The sequence below is a fragment of the Protopterus annectens genome, chromosome 13.part0, assembly GCF_019279795.1.
Source record: "Protopterus annectens isolate FY-2018-M chromosome 13.part0, PAN1.0, whole genome shotgun sequence".
In the NCBI taxonomy this organism is placed as follows: domain Eukaryota; kingdom Metazoa; phylum Chordata; order Ceratodontiformes; family Protopteridae; genus Protopterus; species Protopterus annectens.
In genome coordinates this window covers 1,320,312,607-1,320,326,085 of record NC_056747.1, presented here as the reverse complement: position 1 = coordinate 1,320,326,085, position 13,479 = coordinate 1,320,312,607, and positions in this window count along the sequence as shown.

Genomic DNA, 13,479 nt, shown 5'->3' with positions numbered 1-13,479 from the left:
CTAGGCTGTTACAAAATGTAGGGGTATCAGGGGTGTGCTGTCTTAAGGTATCTGGATGTACAGTACCGTATACTTCACAATATTTACATTACTTACATAAATTGGGTTAATGCAAGCCTACTGCCTCCTGCCATACAGACTGTTCTGTTTGTCAGTGTGCTTGCGATGGTGTCAGTTATGCCTTGTTATGTAACAGTTACAACCCATTTGGTCACATGACATCTTTACCACCTACTGATTTAGTACGGAGTGTAGACAGAGGCTGCTGAACTATACACCTGCATTACATACTGTTGATTGTTTGGTATCCTGTGGGCCAGTCTGTCTGCACTATTGTGCAATTTGACAGGCTTGGCCTGGACAGCAACAGTTGTGAATCTTTCCAGACTACTGTATTAGTATAACTGTTTCACAGTTGCATTCATATTTTTAATGGACTCAGCACTGTGAAATTTTGGGTTACACTTGGCAGGGGCTGATATTGTCCATTCAATCAATATAGTGACTGGAATTGTCCAATTTCCACCTTTTTGGTTTAGGATGTTTCATCATTGACTTGGGACTCTCACTTCATACTGCACAATTTTTGACTGCGTTTATCATTTTTTATGTTTTTTGGCTTGGGAAGAAGAGGAATTTTTATCCCCCTTTTTGGTTATCTATACTTTTTGAATTGATGGCCACTTGAAAATATATATTTTTTCTAGAGACATCCCATTTTTGGCATTATACTTGTCCTGTTTGGACTTCATTAACTATTGGTTACTGTTCATTTTCAAAATAAATAATGGAACTATCCAACTTATTATGGGGGTTAGCCTCCAATCGCGAGGATCTAGCCATCTTTGGGCTTGGTACGGCCAATATGGTGGGGAACGACATTGATCTATCCACTATTGAAGATAGTTGTGAAGCTATTTTTTCCAAACTTACTAAACATATGCGGCTACTTCGCAATAATGTTTGGCATTACAAGCTCTTTCGAGCATAGATTACCAAAGGGATCACACCAAGAGGCTTACATATATGCACACAACCTTTAGTCAGTAATCCTGATGTGATGCTTTTGAAACAATGGGGTGAAGCCCAACAGCAGGCTTCTTTGAAGTTTGTAGACATATTAGCTGAATATCACAATAGAAAAATTGATAGTGAAATAGAGTCCATCACCCATCTGTGTGATAGCATTAGGAGATATGAAAAAAAGGAAGAAAAAGAAATTCCTTAGAGACTTAAGAGATTATGATAGGGAGGACCCCTTCAATATTGCCAGGGACAAACATGTTCACTTTACATAATTTAAGAGGAACCCTTCAAAGAGGAAACACATCTATATTAAAAAAGGCATCTACATTTAGTGTGAAGACCTCAGGGGAGGAATCTTCCTCAGGGTTTGAGATAGAGACATTGGGCACTATGGGATCCCCAGTATTGAAAAGAAGGAACTCCAGTGTTCCTCCGGATTTAAACCAAGGAGGAGGGGGGGCAGGAAACATAGAAGAAGTGAACAATATGGAGGCTCTGTTACAAATGTTTGCAAGGAAATAAAAAATGGTAATGTGACAAATATTTCATCTCATGCCCTTTCTGCTTTGGAAATGGACATTCTCAATAAAGGTTTATCATTTATATCTGGATTCTTTGTGCCTGAAGAAAGTTTTGTTAATTATGTAGTATCATTTTGCAGGAATCTTAACTTAAATTTATTTTTTCAGGACAAGGAATCCTCAGATATTACCGATGAATTCAGATATCACAGATCTTCGTTCATGCCACCAATGAATCATAATGTGCTTATGTTCCAAAATTCTATCATCAAAAATCTGCATTTTTACTCTAGGCAACATAGACCTAAGGCTAACAATATCTCAAAGATCGACATGGAAAATATCTCTAAGTTAGCCAAGAATCAGGAATTGGTTATTTTGGCGGCAGACAAGGGAGGGGCAGTGGTGATCCAAGATTGGACACAGTATGATATGGAAGCCATTAGGCAACTTACGGATGTTTGTTATTATACACATCTAAGTATAGACCCCACCTCCTTCTTTAAAAAGCAGATCAATGAGTTTTTGGCTTTAGCGCTGGAGGAGGGCATTATTAATAAAACTACCAAGTTACACTTGACGTTATCGGATCCTAGCTATCAATATATATATATATATATATATATATATATATATATATATATATATATATATATATATATATATTTCTTGCCTAAAATACACAAAACCCCCCGTAGTCCTCCTGGTAGACCTATTGTTTCGGCAAGGTGTTCCCTTACTGAACCTTTGTCCCTGTATCTCATGAAATACCTCAAGGCCTTACTTAAATGTGTAAAAGCACGGATCAGGGATACGACCGAACCACCAATTTTTTATCTTTGACAGGTAAATGGTCAACATCAAATATAGAGTTTTTAGATGTTCTCATTATTAATCAAAATAATACTATACAGACACAGCTATACTGAAAGGAATGTAGAAAAAGCTCCATATTACATCGTACCAGTATGCACCCTCCACATATTTATAATAACATAGTTAAAGGGCAAGTGTTAAGAGTGTCCAGATTAACCAGCAAGGAATCTAAATTCCATGAAACAGTTGAAATGATGCACAGAGAATTCAAAGAAAGGGCTATAGAGAAGAAGAAACTAAATTGCTATTTCATGAAGATATTGTTAAGAGAGCTTCCAAAGGGAAACCTTATATATACTCTCAACACAAAGAAGTGAATGTACAAACAAATGGAAGGAACATGACATATATGAATAAACCAGTAATTTCATTTACAAATAACAGCAACAAGATCAAATAAATTTTTATTAATAATTGGAATATATTAACAGTAGATGAAAAATTGAGTGCTATGGTAGGAGATCATCCTAGATTTACCTACAAAAACACAAAATCATTGAAACGCATGCTATGTTATGAAAGAAACGAAAAACAAATATTAAGATCTGCTAGAAAAGGAACTTTTGCTTGCAGGAGCCGCAATCAATGTCCCTTTATGTTGAATAGCCACAAGTTTGTACATCCAGAGACAGGGAAGGAATATGAGTTTAATAGTTATGCTGACTGCAGAACACGTGATTTGATTTACCTTGCTATTTGTGGTAAATGTAACTCGTTCTATGTAGGAATGACAAACAGAACCTTAAGGGAATGAGTGAAAGAACATATTTATGCAATAAATAGAGTGGACGAAAATAATGCGTTAGCAAAACATATTATAAACAAAGGTACACTATATAGTTTTAAATTTATGGTATTAGAAATGATATATAGAAATGCTAGGCTAGGGAATTATAATAACTATACTGAGCAGAGAGAAATGAGATGGATATTAAAATTACAGGCAGATAGAGGCCTAGGACTCAATGATAAGGTGTCCATGAAACCCTTTTTAGTAGCCAAAGATCTTAAACATTAGAATATATAAGCATTATATATACATATATAAATGTTCTATATATCTTTATTATTCTATGCAAGTACATTTGCTTCTTATTAGTCATAAGTTAAAAAATTTATATTATTATATATTAACAGAAGTTATCTCAAAAAAAGTTATGATAGGTGTCTACAAGTATTGTATGTTTATATATATATATATATATATATATATATATATATATATATATATATATATATATATATATATATATATATATATATATACACAGTTTTCATTAGATATGGTCGTATGTGCACCATCATGCAGCATTGATCGATAGACATATGGTTTATATACACAATAGTTCATGGTAGTATATTTTCATACCCAATGATAAATTAATAGTCATATGTTACATCTCTATGACGTTATATATTAATAGATGTTATAAGTTATGACAAGATATTTAATAAGCTTTTCATGTGTATATATAGTTTTTAATATATGTGGTTTTATGTGCATTACCACACAGATATGACTGTCAGATTTTTACATTTTTTTCATCTGTATATATATATATATATATATATATATATATATATATATATATATATATATATATATTTTTTTTTTTATATTTTATATATACATATATATTATTATTTATACATTTTTAGAAACGTGAGATGGTTATTATATCATAAATAAGTTGTATATTTGTTAAAAACGTTTTAAAAATGTTTTTGATGAACTATTTAAAATGTTTTTGATGAATTATAGTAATTAATATATTATTTCTATTTAATATTCATGAGCCAAATGATGAGTGGTTTGACAATGAAATGTTAAAGCTTTTAAAGGGTACCAATTAAGTCAATAGTTAATAGTCTGATGAAGCATTCCATTAGAATGTGAAAGCGCTTACTGAATTTTAAGTCTTTGGCTTTGTTTGTTTTTTATTATTTTATTTTGAATAAACAGTCGGCTTCTTATTGTCGTGTTTTGGCTGCCTCTTTCAGTTCTGCTTTTTGGAAATAGAGTCTATCACCAATCTGTGTGATAGTATTAGGAGATATGAGGGACAACCTATTTATACCTCTTGTCTGAAAAATCTTAGTCAGGAACTCATGACTCTTGAGACACAATTGAAAAAAAGGAAGAAAAAGAAATTATTTAGAGACTTAGGAGATTATGATAGGGAGGACCCCTTCAATAGTGGCAGGGACAAACATGTTCATGTTTCACAATTTAAGAGGAACCCTTCAAAGAGGAAACAGATCTATATTAAAAAGGCATCTACCTCTAGTGTGAAGACCTCAGGGGAGGAATCTTCCTCAGGGTTTGAGATAGAGACATTGGGCACTATGGGATCCCCAGCATTGAAAAGAAGGAACTCCAGTGTTCCTCCGGATTTAAACCAAGGAGGAGGGGGGGCAGGAAACAGAAGAAGTGAACAATATGGAGGCTCTGTTACAAATGTTTGCAAGGAAATAACAAATGGTAATGTGACAAATATTTCATCTCATGCCCTTTCTGCTTTGGAAATGGACATTCTCAATAAAGGTTTATCTTTTATACCTGGATTCTTTGTGCCTGAAGAATGTTTTGTTAATGATGTAGTATCATTTTGTAGGAATCTGAACTTAAAATTATTTTTTCAGGACAAGGAATCCTCAGATATTACCGATGAATTCAGATATCACAGATATTCGTTCATGCCACCAATGAACCATAATGTGCTTATGTTCCAAAATTCTATCATCAAAGATCTGCATTTTTACTCTAGGCAACATAGACCTAAGGCTAACAATATCTGAAAGATCAACATGGAAAATATCGCTAAGTTAGCCAAGAATCAGGAATTGGTTATTTTGGCGGCAGACAAGGGAAGAACAGTGGTGGTCCAAGATTGGACACAGTATGATATGGAAGCCATTAGGCAACTTACGGATGTCTGTTATTATACACATCTAAGTATAGACCCCACCCCCTTCTTTAAAAAGCAGATCAATGAGTTTTTGGCTTTAGCGCTGGAGGAGGGCATTATTAATAAACCTACCAAGTTACACTTGACGTTATCAGATCCTAGCTATCTAGCTATTAATATATATATATATATATATATATATATATATATATATATATATATATATATATATATTTCTTGCCTAAAATGCACAAAACCCCCATAGTCCTCCTGGTAGACCTGTTGTTTTGGGGAGGGGTTCGCTTACTGAACCTTTGTCTCTCTACCTCAAGCCCTTACTTAAATGTGTAAAAGCACAGATCAGGGATACGACTGAATTCCTTCAGGTCATTTCAGATATGCAACTTGAACTGGACTGGTTACTCTGTACATTGTATGTTACAGCATTATACACCAATATCCTACATTGGGCAGGGTTAGAGGCCTTGGAGTATTGGTTATATAAATCTAAACTTTACCAGCCCGGCTTCAATACGTTTCTCATTGGCCTCGCAGAACATGTGCTTACTAAGAATGTCTTTTTTTATCAGGACAAATGTTTCTTGCAGATACAAGGTACAGCCATGGGGGCATCATTTGCCCCAATATATGCAGATTTTTATTTCTGGCATACATTGAGGAACAGATCATCTGTGATTGCTCCCATAATTTGTTTATGGGGAAATGGATATTTGGAAGAGATACTTGGATGATTGCTGGTTGGTTTGGAGATCGGATGTTGAATACCTATTGGAGTTTGTTAATTATTTGAATGAGAATAAATGGGGGATACAATTTACGGTGAATTACCATAAAGATAGGATCACCTTTTTGGATGTTCTAGTCATCAGGGCTCCGGACCACACTTTGATCACTGAGGTTCACCGTAAATTCCCCGAATATAATTCCCTTCTCCATGCCACCAGCTATCATCCCCCCACATCTGCAAGAACATTCCTAAGTCTCAATTTATGAGGATGAAATGCATCTGTTCTGAAGCGGGCACATATAGGCATTTCAGGGATGACCTCATATTCAGATTCAGGGACAGGGATTATAGGATGGGACAAGTTTTGCATGCTAAAAACAGTGTGGAGAATATGGAAAGGGAGAACCTTCTCCATTATAAGGAAAGATCTAAATGTGGGAGATCCCCTTTAAGGTTTGTCACCACATATGGTCGGAACACTGGGGTCCTGATGGACACTGTTCAACACCATTGGAATATCTTGTTGGCTGACAACAGATTATGTGAAACTTTAGGAAGTAGATCTTATTTTTCCTTTAGGAAAGGGAAAAATTTGGCTTCCCATTTCAATCATTATAAACATCATCACAACAGGGACAAACATTATTCCCAAGTCACTCTCTCGGGGGATCCCATCATTGTCTGTTTTCCATGCAGACATTGCATCCATTGCCCTAGAATTCTAAAGACTAAAAGTTTTAGTAGTAAAAATACTGCCCAGGTCTTTGAAATTTCTTTTATCGCAAACTGCCACACTGATTGGGTAATTTATCTTGCTAGCTGCATTTGTTCGGCCTTCTATACTGGGCAGACATCCAGACCACTGAAGTTTAGAGTCTCGGAGCACCTTAGTGACATAAAACACCACAGATTAACCAATGCCCTTTATAAACATAATAAAAATGCTGTTTTCAGCTTTACAGTGATTGACAGGATAGGTCGGTCCAGATCCAATAAATCTGGTTGGCATGATATATGAAATAGAAGGAGAAAAAATGGATCATTAAATTAGGTGGTTTATTTACACCTGGATTAAATGAGCATCTTTAATTGGTCACATGGTTATTTTCCTATTGTATATAAGGAGTAAACTTGTAATTTATTTACACTGATGAAAGCTAAATGACAGGATAGCCGAAACCGGTCTGTTTTTTACTCCATATGTGCCTTTGCACAGTATAATAAAAAGTTGTTGATTACTACAGCCACTGTTTGCTGATCTCATATTTTTGATTTGGCCCATATAGTGTCCAGTTGTTCAGGTGTTAGCTGTAGGCATAGTGGCTGTTCCACATTGTGTGCACCTTCTACATATGTATCTTACTGTACGTATATCTGTGTGTGTATGTGTAGTCACATGTCTATCTATATATATGTATATATATATATATATATATATATATATATATATATATATATATATATGTATATATGTATATCTGTATCTGCATATTTGTATCTGTGTATCTGTATCCTGGAGATGTTAATGGCTTCCACATTTTACATTTCCTATGGGAGGCAGACTGTACTGCATGATATATTACCAATACCAGCATGACATAATACAGGTGGGATGTAGTACTGTTAACATCTTGTGCCCATGTCGTGCCAGGTCCTGGTTATAGGATCTGAAACACTTGATAGTGTATTGCAGGGAGGATGTGTTTGGCTGTGGGGGGGGTGCCTATTCATACAAGACGTATAGTGTGTGGGGCCTCTCAACCCCATTAACGGTACATGTGGACATATGTGTTTTCGTTAATCTTCCATTGCTATCTACAGATGTATGGCCATATATACCTATATAGATATATATATATATATATCTGCTTGCATATATATAACTATGTCCGTATATACCTACATAGATATATATCTGCGAACACATATGTAACTCACTGTGTATATGTAGACATATAGGTGTAGACACATAAATGTGTCGATGTAGGCATTTGCATGTATATATGTTCATATACATTAATATATATGTACATATTTATAGAAATATATATATATATATATATATATATATATATATATATATATGTTGTATCTGTTTAGATATTAATATATTTACACACACATACAGCTACATGTTGGTATACATTCTCTGTACTGTGGCATGCCTGGACTGGATGATATGTTTCTGAAAACATCAGATTTATGTATATTTGTCATGGCTTTGTGGTAAGTCAGTTTGGTTATGGTGGGCAGGGTCCTGGGTTTGACCCTTACAGAGGCTGTTTATTTTTTTTGCTGGGCAGAACAAGGGCCATTGCCTACAGAGTGATTAAGGCACTTTTAAGCAGTTGTAAGCAGGTTTGCATGGGTTTGCATGACGGTAAGCACTGCTAACTTCCAGTTACAGTTTCTTATACTCTGTTAGCTTCTGTATTGTGTAACCTGTGTAGGCATTGCTTACCTCTATGCAAACAGGCTTAAACCTGCTTACTGCTGCTTAAAAGTGCTTACTCCCACTTACCCCATGCTAATTTCTTTAAAATAAATTAAAAAGGGGTTGATAGGAAAGTGTTGTAAAAAGGGGCACAAAGAGGAAAAGACAGTAGGGAAAATAGCCAGGGATGTGCAGGAAGGGTGTAGGGAAGGTCAATAACTGCCCATTTCTTCTATAGCAACAGTTGTGCATATATACTGTATTTAGAGGTAGATTTGGACACTCAAACCCCTGGGTGGGGGTGAGGACAACAATAATTCATTGTGATGCCAATTAGACCAGATTACATGTGTCCAGTGGACACATGTGTGAAATGGACAGCTATATATGGGGTGATTTTTTTTTTTTTTGTGGGAACAGATTGCCCTTTTTTTTCTTTTTCAGGTGAGAGTGGGATGTTGGAGAGGGGTAGTAGGTATATTTGGGGAGGTAGGTTGGGTAGGTGAACAGACAAGACAAATAAGACAGCATACAGGGGTGGTATATGACACATGTGGGGGGTAAACACCTTGGATGGTGAGGGGTGTTTGGAAGTCGCAAGCCCATGAGCCTCCAAATGGATACAGTGGGACTGAGGTCCCCACCCATGGGCAGTCACCACTGCACCTTCACGTCCCCAAAGGTGGCTGTGCTGTGGGCTGGGTAGGAGGGGCGGGGTCACCCGCTAATTGCACCACGTGACCCTCTAGCTGGCATAGCTGGTCTCGAAACTCCCTGTTGCGCTCCCTACACACCATGGCCTGAACCTGACGGCAGGTGACAGGTACCTCTCCGCCCCCACTCCCAGGGGGGGGCCGAGCCCCATCCCTTGTGGCGGTTCCACCTGAAGGTGGTGCAGGGCCAATGGAGGAGGAAGTCCCTGGATGGGCCCCAGACATGCTGGTGCCTGGTGCCATGGCCAGCTGAGGTGGGACAGGTGGGTCCGCTGGGACCGGCCTTCCCATATGAGTTATGGTGTTGCAGTTTTAAGAAAGGTATCAGTTAGTCATAGTCAACATCATTCAGAGTTAGTTATAACAGCATATATAGGTATTCCCATTAACCCAACACACCAGTTTACAACAGTTGCAGAGCAAGCAGAACACATGCATATATGGGACAACAGTGGCCATTACAACAGCATGTAGGTTTCATTGACGGCAACAGGCCACCAATATGGGAGTATTTTAACATGGCACATGCATAGAACCAAATGTGAACATTTATAAACCAATAGGACATATGTCCAAACAACAGTTTGGAGTGTACACGTACCCATTGAGGTGTGTAAAAAGGTTATTGTTGCACATATGGAGGGGGTGAAAGAGAGAGGTCAATTAACAAGTAATATTTCCCTGTAGTTTCACAACTTTCTTAATGACTGCAGTGATCTGTCCCTTACATGTATTATTACACTACCCAATGTCCTTACTTTGTACAATGGTATGTTTGTAGATTAGTATATGCGTGGACTGTGTCTTACGTATAGTCTACACCTCTTACCTGTTGTACCTGTTGGGAAAATCATTGTTCACACTACCTGACAATTTCTACACATACTCCCAGATTCCCTGCTTGTAGACAAGTATATAAGTGACCTATGTTGGACCTACAGTCTACACCTCTTATCTGTTATAGCTGTGGAGAAAATCTTTAACACTACCTGACAAATTCTGCTCATACTCCCAGATTCCATGTTTCTGTTATACACATACCTAATAATCTGTTATTGCACACACTCTGGTCAAGGCATGACAGGATGCAGGTGTTAATGTGACATATATTGAGAATTGCTGTCATACACTTTGGGTGAGATGCTACAATGACAGGTTTGTTTCCATACACATTCTCTTTTTATGTTCAGGTCTGACTATCCATTATATGTCAGTCTAAGCTGCCTACATTTCTTGGATCATCACACTGATTTGTCAGGGGAATAGGTTACTGGGCAGCAGATTTGGGCCATTTAACTGGACATATCAGAAAAGTTGAAGGGTATGGCTATGCATACAGATTACTACCTGTACATTCTGCCACCGTCTGTACAGTTGATGGTTATGATTATGCTTACAGCTTACTATCTGAAAATTACAGCAAACTATGTACAATTGTTGGGGTCTAATTATGCATACAGCTTTCTATCTGAACATTCTCGCAAACTCTGTACAGTTGTGGGAAATGATTATGCCTACAACGTACTACCACTCCCGGGATTCAACCCCCCTGCTGTGTATGGTAAAAATATTCCAGTTAACATCACAGCACACTGCGCTATCAGGGAATTGGTGTAAAGCATTCCAATGGTTTCTGTCTAAGTCTTCCTCAGTTGTTCTATATGACTGACCTCTTGGGACTTCCAACATTGTTATACTGACCTTCCTACACATTTTACCTGCGTTCAACAGTGTGGGTAACACTGCTTAATACAACAGTACTATTTATAGAATGCAACACTACAATATATGAAAGCAGGGTGTACACAAGCATTCCAGAGGTTATATTTTTATTCACAAGATATTACACCTTTATTTACATGCAACCTATATGACAGTCTTCCTGCCATATTGTCTTGTTTATTCAGTACATCCCATACACAATACATTTTTATACTGGAACAAGTTATATTTGTTATGACAGTACATGCAGGAATATTACTAACCTGCCTCGCGATGCAGCTTTGCAGCCTAGCAGCATGAGCTTGCTGGTTCGCAGCCTGCTCATCTGCAGCTGTCAGATAAATACAGTGATATTTAGCCATTATCTATCCATAGTATACACAAGCTAGGCAGTCATTATCTACATAGTAGAATGGTACTTACTCATTGCTGGGCATCAGCCATCTGCCTTGCTTCTTGGATCCACTGGTCCAAGAGATCACCCCTCCACTGCTTCAGGTCAGCATGGTGATGCCTGACCTGCTCACCAGTCCGGTGGATACCAGTGGCAATGGTGAGGTCACGGGCGAGACTGTCCCATGCCTCCACTTTATACCAAGAGCTCTGGTACTAGCCCTGCAGTAGTCTCTCCTCATGGTGTTTTGCCAGGAGCCATACCATGAATCTGGACTCCTGGGTGCCCCAACACTGCGTTCTAAATCGAGTGCCTTCCCCAACTCCAGCCATTCTACCTACATTCGGAAGCTGCAACCAGTTATGGGAATTATTGGCGCCTGTGGGGTTTAAATACACCCAATTTCCCACACTTTCCTGTGATTGGATGGTTTTGAAAAGGCTAAGCTATGGGCACACCTGCTTACCTAAAGTTGGCATTGCTTAAAGGGGCATACCACTGGGCAGATTGAATTAGCTGACCTACAACACATTGCTTACCCCAACTAAGCTGAGCTGTGCAATGCTTAACTTTGCTTAATATTTAATTTGCATTATATTTCCTTTGAGCATTGATTTATTATTTTTACATGTTATATATGTGTCTGGTATCTGTGATCCATGTGTACGTACACTGTATGGGGTCCTGGGGACTTCAATACATTATTACAATTAACACCTCACATCTGGCCTTACTGCAGTACTCTAGTTCACATATTTATGTTATGTAGCAGGTTATACAACATCACACTGTACATAGATTACTTTCACATGTTCAGTTTGATTTTCCTGTGGTGAGGAATTGTTTGTTTAAACCGCAGTCTTATGCACTGCTATGATGGCTTGATGGCTTAGTGGATAACTACTGTGACTGTAGTGTATAGGGTCTTAGGTTCCAGCCTTGCAGAGGCTGTTTGTTTCGTTGCTGGGCAAAACATGGGCTGTTGGATAGAGTGGTTAAGGCACTTTAAAGCAGTTGTAAGTGGGTTTGCATGTAGCTAAGCAGTACTTACTTCCAGTTACAGTTTCCTACACTCAGTTAGCTTCTACTTTACTTAATCTGTGTAGGCAATGCTTACTCCCACTTAAACATGCTTACTACTGCTTATTTGTGCTTAAACCTGCTTACTAGTGCCTTATTCATTATGACACTGACAATTCACATGAACATTTACTGCAGTACTCCAGCTGGTAAATATATGTTTTTTAGTGGGTTTTGCAACAAAGATGTTGGTTATAACGTGCTTTGCCATGTAAATTAGACAGTGCTGTAGTGGGACTCGAACCAGGAATGCCTGCTCGTTAGGCAAATGCTCTTCCCACTACACTATTGCTGTGCTGCTTCATTTGCATATATCCTCCTTGTTATCCTCTTCAGACTTTTAATCTGCTATAACCGTGGGTAAGCAATGGGCACACCCGTGCACCTACTGTTAGCTTTAATCGGATTTAAAAAAAAAATAAAACAGTTTCTTTTTAATTTCTATGTCCTGCTGCTGTTGTACACATGGGGGACTGTTGGTGGGGATATGAGGACATCTATGAGCGTTCTTGCTCATTTCTTAACAGCTTCTGCTATTCTACATTGCAGGGGGGTGTTTATTCTGAGAGCTCTGCTCTCAGACACGCCCCCTGCACTCGTACATGCTCCATGTAAGTCCAGGAGCTCGGGCAGTGCATCTTCATTATTATGCATGGCACGCTGCCTTCCTGCTCCTACACGGTGCTTCTGTGCAGGACTAAGTTAGTCCTGCACAGAAGATTAGTGAATCGGGATTGTCTTGATATCTGCTTAGAATGAAGAAATGCTTCTTTTTGTTGGATTATTTTCCTGCAGTAAAGTTAGCATTTTGTTTAAACATTAAAGTAGGTTTATTTGTGTGTGTGTGTGTGTGTGTGTGTGTGTGTGTGTGTGTGTGTGTGTGTGTGTGTGTTTGTGTGCACATGTACTTTTTTCTCTAATCCTGGCCAAGACATCTCAAGGTGTAACGATTGACAGAGTAATATAATAATGGGTCTATATCAGATCACCAAACACTTAAAAAAGTGAACGGTGATTATTCGACCCTATGTAAGCGAAAGCTTACAATTTCGAACT